The sequence below is a fragment of the Euprymna scolopes genome, chromosome 9 (genome assembly GCF_053919585.1).
Source record: "Euprymna scolopes isolate OS-2025 chromosome 9, ASM5391958v1, whole genome shotgun sequence".
In the NCBI taxonomy this organism is placed as follows: Eukaryota; Metazoa; Mollusca; class Cephalopoda; order Sepiida; family Sepiolidae; genus Euprymna; species Euprymna scolopes.
The window spans coordinates 127,830,894-127,840,909 of NC_136490.1; the positions used below are offsets into that span (position 1 = coordinate 127,830,894).

General features: G+C 36.2%; 1 pseudogene; it reads left to right on the plus strand.

The window, feature by feature from the left end:
* The first annotated feature begins 7,944 nt into the window (after nt 1-7,944).
* LOC145285458 (5S ribosomal RNA) lies at nt 7,945-8,062 on the plus strand (annotated as a pseudogene).
* Nucleotides 8,063-10,016: the final 1,954 nt, after the last annotated feature.

Consider the following 10,016-nt stretch of genomic DNA (forward strand, 5'->3'; position numbering starts at 1 on the left):
TTTCGAAATGTTGTGCAAATAAAACGTGAAAGACACAAAGTTGGATATCTCTGTCTCTGTCTGTCTGTATGTCTGTCTGTCTCTGTTTCTTTCTTTCTCTCCCTCCCTTTCCCTCTCTCTCTCTCTTTCTTACTGTCTCTAATTCCCTCTCTCTCTCTCTCTCTCTCTTATTCTCTCTTTCTCTCTCTTTATATCTCTCTTTTCTCTATTCCTTTCCCATTTTCTCTCTTCCTTTCTCTCTCGCTCTCTCTCTCTCTGTTTTCTCTCTCTCCTTTCCTTTTCTCTGTCTGTCTCTCTCTCTCTTTCCTCGACTTTTTTCTCTCTATTTCTCTCTCTCCCTTTTATTCTCTCTTTCTTGCTATCTCTCCTTTTCTCCCTCTTTCTCGTTACCTTTTTATCTCTCTCTCCCTTTCTTTCTCTCTCTCCGTCTCTCCCCCTTTCTCCCTTTCTCTTTGTCTCTCTCTCTCTATCCCTCTCTCTTTCTCCATTTCTCTTTTCCTCTCTCTCTCTCTCTCTCTCTCTCTTTGTCTGTCTAAATTTCTCTCTATCTTTCTCCTTATTTTCTCTCTCTCTCTCTTTCTCTTTCCATCTTTTCCCGTCTCTTTTGCTCTCCGCCTCTCTCACGTCTTCTGTTTCTCTCTCTATCTCTCTCATTTTATTCTTTCTCTCTGCCTCTCACTCTTTCTCTGTTTTTCTCTGTATCTTCCTACTTATCTCTCTCCGTCTCCTGCTTTCTCTCTCTCTCTCTCTCTCTCTCTCTATCTCTCTCTGTATTTTTCTCTCCTTCTCACCGTATCACACACACACACACACTCTCTCTCTCTCTCTCTCTATCTCTATCTCTCTATCTATCTCTCTGTATTTCTCTCTCCTTCTCACCATATCACACACACACACACTCTCTCCCTCTCTCTCTCTCTCTCTCTCTCTCTCTCTCTCTCTCTCTCTCTCTCATGTGATATCATGAGAAAGACAACCAATGGATGGTGCCAACGTTAAATGACGAGAGGGCCACACAATGGAAGGGAGCTGGGAAATAAATAGTGAGGAAAAGATTATTCAACGCTGAACATTCCAAGGATGTGGAGATTCAAGCCGACTGTAACTTTAGAAGAAAAAAAATTACCAAAGTTTCGTCGAGAAAGAAAACGAAGAGAAACCAAATAGAAAATAGAAAGAAAAATAAAAGAGGAAAGGAATTTCTCTTGGATTATTTGCCAATGTCTCCTCTCTTCGTACCATAACTCAATACTTGAGACTAAAGAAAGAATTCGGAAGAAACTCTAAGACAAAGCTAGGTAGAATTGTTTGTTTTGTTTCGTTTGACGACATATCAACCTATTTCTGATTATTTAATGTTGAATCCAATAATTTTGGAAAAAAGTTTTTACACTTTAAGTTTTTTATATCTTCAAACATTTATCCATGGTGTTAGGCTTATTAGACGAAAATTGATTTTGTTTTCGGTTTTGCAGAACATGATTGAGTTTTGCAAAGGAAAAGCGAAAAACCAATAACATCAATGTTCAGTTCATTTTAGCTCATGAAGCCAATATCTTCAGACAGCCTAATCTGGTTGCGTCAAAAACCAATTAGAAAGCATTTCGCATTTCTTTTTTTTTTACTAGATGCGTCAGTACGCTTCGAAAAGAAGCTCTGTTTGTCGGTGTGTCGCGTTATGCATAAAATAATTTTCAAATGCGTTTATGTATCTTCATATGTGGGTGTTTATCTCGTAGAATAAGATTTATTTTCTCGCAAGTTATGAAGAAGAAGACCGGACTACGACAAGAAAACCAGGTGACAGACATTAAGACCTACGCATAATATATTAGAAAAATTGCTGATTGATTAACCCGTATATGCAATACTGATCGTAAAAAAGAAATAAAGAAAATAGCACAAAATCTTCATTAGAAACTTACTTGTTTGGTTTTTAAAAAATAGATACTGCACCGAAAATTAATCAGGTATTTTGCTTTTGAAGTATAAAATTAAATTTTATCGGTTGAAGCTGTCGGCAGCCATTTTCTGCCTTATTAAAACCAAGGTACATATCAATGATGTCTTTGTTCAGTCTCAAGAGACAATAGATACTCTTATTAGGTCAGCTGCGCATGTAATTGTGAAACAAGGGTTACGCAATTCCTAACCAAACATATCTTAAATCGGCAATGCTTGGGTCCAGTGGCAAAGAGAGGCCCAAGACTATCTGGAAACAATGCCGAGCGGAAAGCATATACAACACCTTGAATTCCTAAATGGCCACCCATGTTTGTTCTGACTAAACTCAACGTTGCTTAACTTCGGTGATGTGACGGGAACCGGTGTATCAGTGTGATTATGCCGTATAAAAGGACATAACTTACACTTTAATTCAAGTAATAGAAGAATTAACCATCCACCACTCCTCTTAGTAAGAATGACTTCCTAAGGTTGCACTGGATGTTAAATACACAAGCGTCCTTTATTTTAACTGAACCTTATCTTAAATCGTTTTTTATACTGTTTTCTCCGAAAATAGTTTAAAAGAAAAAAACTTGTTTGAATTAATATTTGAGTTATGTCCCTTGATCTTAATACTGCCGACAATGGCGACTGAGAGTTTCCAGCGATAAAATTGATTTTAGTTTGTAAAAACAAAAGTACGAACGTCTAAATAACAAGAGTCTATTATTATTTTAACCGATTATTAGGCGTAGCATAGCAAGAAAGAGGTTAGGAAGTACTTATTATTTCGCATGTTAATATATGTAGACATTTTTAAGTTTATTTCAGTTTTGTCATTTAAGAAAAGCTTTTTTGTTTTCAAATCCTTAAAAAAAACAATTTTAGCGAATTTGAACAAGCTTTGTGACATTTTAACCAGGTTTTATTTAATTTTTTGGGGAATGTATTCTTGTTATTATTCGTCCAACAGACACAAACGAACCACATCTGCTTTAAAGTACAAAAACAAAAGAAAACACATCCATTTTTGTGTGTGTGTGTGTGTGTGTGTCGCTATTTCTCTTTGGAATTCTTCATAAGAAGATTATACAACAATCTTGTTTTTTTTTCCGGAGATTTAAAAAAATTACAATTTTTTTTTATAAAGTCAATTCCCGTTTTTTCTTCTGTTTTTTTTTTTTTCCCCAAAGTAATATTTTTCTGGTTTGCTTACAAATGTTTACAGACTAGTAAAAATTATAACTTTTTGTGTTACAGTTTTAAAAACTGAATTCTAGAAAAGTGCATGATTGAATCTGCCCTTTTTTTTTTTGGTAAATTTTACTTTTAACATGCAAAAAGAGAATCATACAAAGAATTGATAAAATAAGGAATTTTGTTTCCATAAATGTACGAAATTGCTAGATATTAATGATACAATTTTGAAGAAAGAATTTTTGTTAAAGTTGGAATTTACCAAAATAAACATAAAATGTAGCCAAATATTTTGCTAATTTCAATTGTTATATATAAGGTTTTCATTATTATTCTTGTTGTTATTGTTCGTTTTTTGTTAGGACTTTTGTTAAAAGTAAGAGTCTTAGAGTCTTAGAGAGAGATGTTCGTGTTAGAGATTTTGTTCGTGTTATGACGCGATTCATATATATTAAACGTTCATACTTAGAAGTGAAATAGGAGCTCTTAGAGTGAGGAAACAGTGTTCAGACAGTCTTAGTGTTCACATTGTAGATATGAGACGTCGAGACGTGTATGTAAATACATTTTAAAACACATGATATATATAAGACATATAATAACAATTTTCACTTTACCTTTTGGTAGAATTACAACACAAAGACGACGTTTATAAAAACACATGATGGGTTTATTTCTTCTCCCGACCGGTTATGGTTTTCTGACTCAAGAATTCAAAGCTTTACATACTAAGTTTCCAAAGGACCGTCTCGCTTCTAGACGTTCGAATCCCAACTGCAGACTATCGTCTGTCGTCCTCAAACTCCCTCTGACTCTCCCTCAGTTTCTCCTTGCTTAACTCTAAAGTTTCTAACTATATCGAGAACTTCCCATTTTCCATGACGTCATACACATGTTAAAACATGTGTCTTCTTTCACGTGTTCTGGAAATGCGTGTCCAAAACTTTTTCCTTTGTTTACAAAAGGAATTTTAACCTATATTCCCAGTAACCTATATTTCCAATATGTTAAAAACATGTTTATTAAATTATCTTGTAGTTGCATTCTTTCAATTGAATTTTCATAATAGAATTGACAATGCACATTCTTTTCTTAAAACTATTTTATCTCTAAGCTTAACAATGGTTCTATTTGCTAATTCTCTATCGTAATCTATTTCTAAACCTAAATTACGAGGTTCGAATTTCGTCTATTCTATTTCATTTTCATTTTAACTAAATCTCTCTTTTTTATACTTACATGAAAAAGGGACAGCCCTTATCATGTAACACAATGACCAAAGTATTATTTCTTTAGAACTTATAACTCCTTATTTTTAAACTACTGAGTCAACAACTATTAAGGTTTAAAGACACTCAAGGATAGCGTTTAGTGAGATGGATAGATTTTCATTTGACTGATGAAAAATATTCGATTTAACGCTTGTTTTACATGTTAGCATGTAATTGATTTCCAAACTAACCTATCTCTGGCCAGGTTTTTATTTATTTATTTATTTTATTAAACTTTTAAATTACTAAAATAAACTTAAAATGTACCGAACTATTTTTCAGTTTCACTGATCACCATTGGGAGCATTTTCCTATAGAACTTAAAATGTACATGAACATATACATAACACGGCAGATCTAGAGGAATAAACCTTGAACAAAACTTCCTTTATTCTTTAGGAGTAGTTGTAGTTCCTGTGGCGAACATTGACAAATGGATGCTTTGAAAGAAAATCCCTCAAAAACTGTTTGCACTGGAAACCAATGATTATATTTGGTACTTCCGCCCCTGTGTCTCTTGGATAATCTGCACTATATGGCACTGTCACCTGTCAGAGTAGAACCGAGAACGCAATATTTATCTTCTTCGCACTGCGGGAAGATGTGACACAAGATAAGGAAAATGGAATTTGAAAAGTCAGCACACTCAAGGAAGAGCACTCTGACTTGTAAAAAAATACCTGAGCAGCCCTGTCGTGATTCTTCGGTAGAGACGCGTCAGGTGATTAGCTATACACTAAACCCTTCTCAAAGGGTGTGAAGGCAAAGCCTGGGTGAGTGGACCTCCTAGAACTACACAAGACCATACACGTCAGCCAATAAAGAACAAGCCACCTCAATAACTAAAACAAGTTTTTGAATGGGGGAGCGCATATTGCTGACTTTTTAGAGCTACATGGGCCAAAATAATAATAAAAATGAACTGGATATGTTTTATACTGTTTTGCTAATTAGCTTTGCTTTTTCGTGAAATTGCAGGAAAAATGGTTGGATCATTCTACCGCTCCAGAAGATATCTCACGTCCGATGCAATTCTCTATCTGCATAAGAGCCAAATACGTCATGCAATTGACACATCTGGGTAGGAGCTGCCCAGTGCTCCGCATTCTGCCTTGATAGACTTACAAACCGGCTTCAAAACATACCAGGCGATTGCTCGTCTGAGCTCCAATCTATGGTTTCCCATTACCAAACTTTTCATGAAAAGACACTTGTCTAGTAACAACCACTATCAACAATTTTCCCCACTCTCTATCTGTACCTAATTCTAAACGCAGATTACACGAACAAAGCTTCTTTCCTAGAAATGTCTACATGTGGAACAATGCCGATTACAATATGGTAGCCTTCAAGATCAATGTAAACAAGTTCTTGTTGAGCTGTTCCCTTAAATAATCCGAATTCTATCTAATCTACACCATTAACGATTACTAAACTACTACCTTACATTTATTAACCCTTATCCTTAAGTGGCCTTCGGGCCTTGATAAGTGGCAATTACCTTGTAAAAAAAAAAAAAGAAGGAAACTACTTCTCCAAAACCTCATTCTTTTAATCATTTTCTGAACAAAAAAAAACGTCATACTATTTTCACACATTTCTATTTAAAAAAATATGGCGCTTGTTAAGAGAGAATCAACTGATCGATTTTTTAAAATATATCATTTAAAGTAAAAACAATATAACCTACTTAATTGTCATGTCGAAAATAATAATATATCCCAAAAATACTAAAATTCATTGAGTAGAACAACTACTATTGTATTTTTAGTAAAACAAAAGTCTATTGCTTTAGGCTCCAAATATCGGAAGCCATTATGGTATAATGTAAATTTTGTGTTCTTAGTTATATATGAATTCTTCACCGTCTACTTTATAAAATCTAAGAAAAATGCAATTCTCCCCAATTTTCCGTAAAACTTACTTTAACCGATAAATATCTTTCTATTTGATGAATTTTCGTAATTTTTGGATATATTACTATTTTCGACATAACAATTCAGTACGCAATATTGTTTTTGCTTAAAACGACATATTTAAAGCAATCGATCTGTTGACTCGATCTTAACAACAACAAAAAAATTTTCATGAATATTTTTACATTTTCTTTAAGAGCTTCGCGGGCCAGATTAAAGACTTTGGCACACCGGTTTGGTCTGTTGTTTGGAAACTCCTGTCCTATACTGTGCTAACGTTGGGGTCAAGAAAAACATTCCTGGTTATCGTAGGACTCTTTTTCATCAAATAAATCCTCATTTCTTGTTCCTTTTGACAGGCATGATAAACGACATTCTATATCATCTCATTAACTGTTATCGACCGGTAAGGGGTCTGAAAGGCACAAACTCAGGATCAATTGAATCAAATGAAACAAATCATATTGAAGAAAAATAAATCGAATATATAAAAGGTTATATGTCTGTCTGTATGTCTCAATATTTTCAAACTCTATCTCCCCCGAAACTGAAAGTCGCAGAGCGGCACTAGGGTTCTCAAATGATTGGATTTTTATGGGCCGTTATTTTTAAGGGTCTTTAGTTGGTTAAAGTAGTTTTAAGGAGTCAAAAATATGTTACAATTGAAAAAATAATTATACATTTTGTACATTCATCTTAGTTTATTTTTAATTTTTAATCAGTTCTCATGCGTATCACGTTGGTTCAGTGCTAACATCACCAGCTTTGAATGCTGCAGTTTTGGTTTCGATTCTAACTGGTGGCACCCAAGTACTTTTTTTTTTTTTTGGAATCACGACTCTATAATAATATATACGAAATCTGAACAAATTAAAATATCATATTTAAGCAAATTAAAATATCATATTTAAGCGTATTACGTCCGGACAAAGTCCCCCCCCCACCTCCACTAGTACAACATATAAAGAGAATGGTTGAATGTCAGTCTGCCTGACAAGTATTAGACTGGGGCTATCCTAATATTTACTTCTTCCGACCACTGGAAGATATGACACAAGCCAGCATCCCTGAAGGAGAGGCACTCCGGCTTATTAAAAATTGCCTAGACAACCATGTCGGCATTTCCTTGTAGGGGCGCCTCAGGCAGTAAACAACACACTTAAGCTCTCCCTATGAAAGATGGAAGGCAACAGCCTGGGATGGTGGGCCTCCTAAAGCTACACAGGACCAACGTCAGTCATACCTACTCAACAAGGTGGAAGCCATTTTGATAATGACCCAAACTCTGTTGGTCTGGGTGCAGAGGTAAAAAATTTGGCTGCACAGGCCGGAGTTGTCCTAACATAGAGAAGCCTGTGCTTTCGGTATTTATAGTGAAGAGAAAGAGTTCATGTTGTCCGTAAATGTAGATACCATACCATTAACCTATCCTCGGGTAGCTTGATGCCTATTAGTAGAAACGTTTCAAAGTAAATTGCCTGACCATGTAACTTTGTACTATGGACATGCTTTCCAGCTGACTACAACATCTTCAAATCCAATGTAAACAAGTTCTTGTTGAGACGTCCTCTTAAATAATCAAATTTTACCCAATTTTGCCAGTACCGATCACTGTATACGGCACAATCACGTTTGACACACCGGTTCCCGTCAGATCACCGAAGTTAAGCAACGATGAGCCTGGCTAGTACCAGACGGGTGACCATTCGGGACTTCCAGGTGCTGTATGCGCTCTCCGCTTATCTCAGCATTGTTTCCAGTCATCCTGGACTTCTCCTTGCCACTGGACTCAAGCAATGCCAATTCAAGAGAGGTGTGGTTGGGGATTGTGCAACCCTTGCTGCATAATTACGCCCGCAGCTGCACCTACAGGAAGTATCCTTTATCCTTTGAGACATAACAGAGGCATCGATCACTATGCTGTTTCCTCACTGAACCTCACACTCATTAACTCTTATCCGCAAGTAGCCTTCGAGCCTTCATAAGTGGTGACTCCCTTGTAAAAAAAACAACAATGTTTCATAATAAAGGCCCACAAGCTAAATCTCTCTGGCCTAATATAAACTGCCTGGCAGTCATGTCAGCATTCCTCAGTGGGGGTGTTTTAGGCAATAAACAAGCAATAAACTTCCTCCCTTGAAAGATGGGAGGCAACGGCCTGGAAGGGTTGACCTCCTATAGCTGCACGGGACCAAAGCCAGCCATACTTACCCAACAGGGCGGAAGTTGGTTGGCTTTAGTGTTGAGGTAAAAACCGTGGTTGTGCAGACTAGGGTTGTCCTAGCACTGAGAGGCATATACTTCCGGTATTTATAGTGAAGTGGAAGAGTTCACATAGTCCGTAAACGTAGATATCATAACATTTATTCTTATCCTTGAGTAGCTCTTTGCCTTGATAAGTGATGACTGATTAATAAAAAAAAGGGTTTCATAGTAAAGCTGTGTTTAAAACCACATCACTTGATGCAGGCTCGCAGAAGGCTGAATATCAAATGAGCTGAAGCATTGCTGTGAAAATAAAATAACAAACATATTAAAAGAATTTCGGTAGATATATATAATGAAATATACTTGTTTTAAGTGGGAAATAATGTGCCAAAAAACCTATTCTATCTTCATCTTCAGGACAGATAGACACAACAGCATCCTTCCTCCTAGCAGAGTCTTCTTGACTACACACGGAAAATTAGCCCCATGGGTAATTCTTGCTTAAGAAACCAAGTAAAATATACAAGTACAAATGAGAAACATATTTTTTTGCCGCGTTTTTTTATTTATTTTTTTTTTTTAAATTCTAGAAAACAACGAGAAAAGCAGTCACCTTTAGAGATAAAAACTCCTGTTACTTCTCCGACAGTTAATATCCTTAGAGGATCATGCCTGAACATAATTGCCGGCCGCCCAGGGGCATAGTCGGCCCTGTGAAAGGCATTTCACTGCTCAGGATCCATTTGTTGCTGGGAGATAGAAAACTCCTTGGAGTCAAACCACACGATGGAATCGTTTGAAGGAAAAGTGTCTTAAAATTATGGAAGCAAAACTGAACGAAGATTTTCATCTTGAGGAATTTTATTCTTCTTGTTTTTCTTTTTTTGCTTTATTTTTGCAGAAAACTTGATTTAGAAACATTTCAGAAGGTATTTAACAAAAAACAAAAAGAGCCTACATTACTCAAGGAATTGCCCTCGAGCATCTGGCAATGGTGTGCGTATGATGCTGGTATAGGTATGCAGTTAGGGTCAGGGTTAAGGTAAAGGTAGGCAGTATGTTCTAATGTTGCACAGATTCAGGTTGTGTGTAGAACAGGACATGTTGAAAGAGTGGATGAGAATTCTTTGGTCATCAGATGTAGAACAGTTGAGTTAGCAGGGTCAGTTGGCAGGAGAATACTAAGGTAAACATGGATGGATGTGGTTAAAAATGGTTTTGAGAGAAGGGGGATAAATAAAGATATGGTCATAGACAGGATATTTTGTAAGTCAATCTCTAAAAGCCGTCCAACACTTGCCATTTTGGAAAATGGACGTCAAACTGATGATGATGATGATGATGATGATGGTGGTGGTGGTGGTGGTATTGGCGGTGGTGGTTGCATAATAAATTAGTTCTGATATAAAATAAAAATAATGGAAGAGTCTATAAGGCATGTGTGATAATGTATGAAAGTGAAACCTCGCCAGTAACA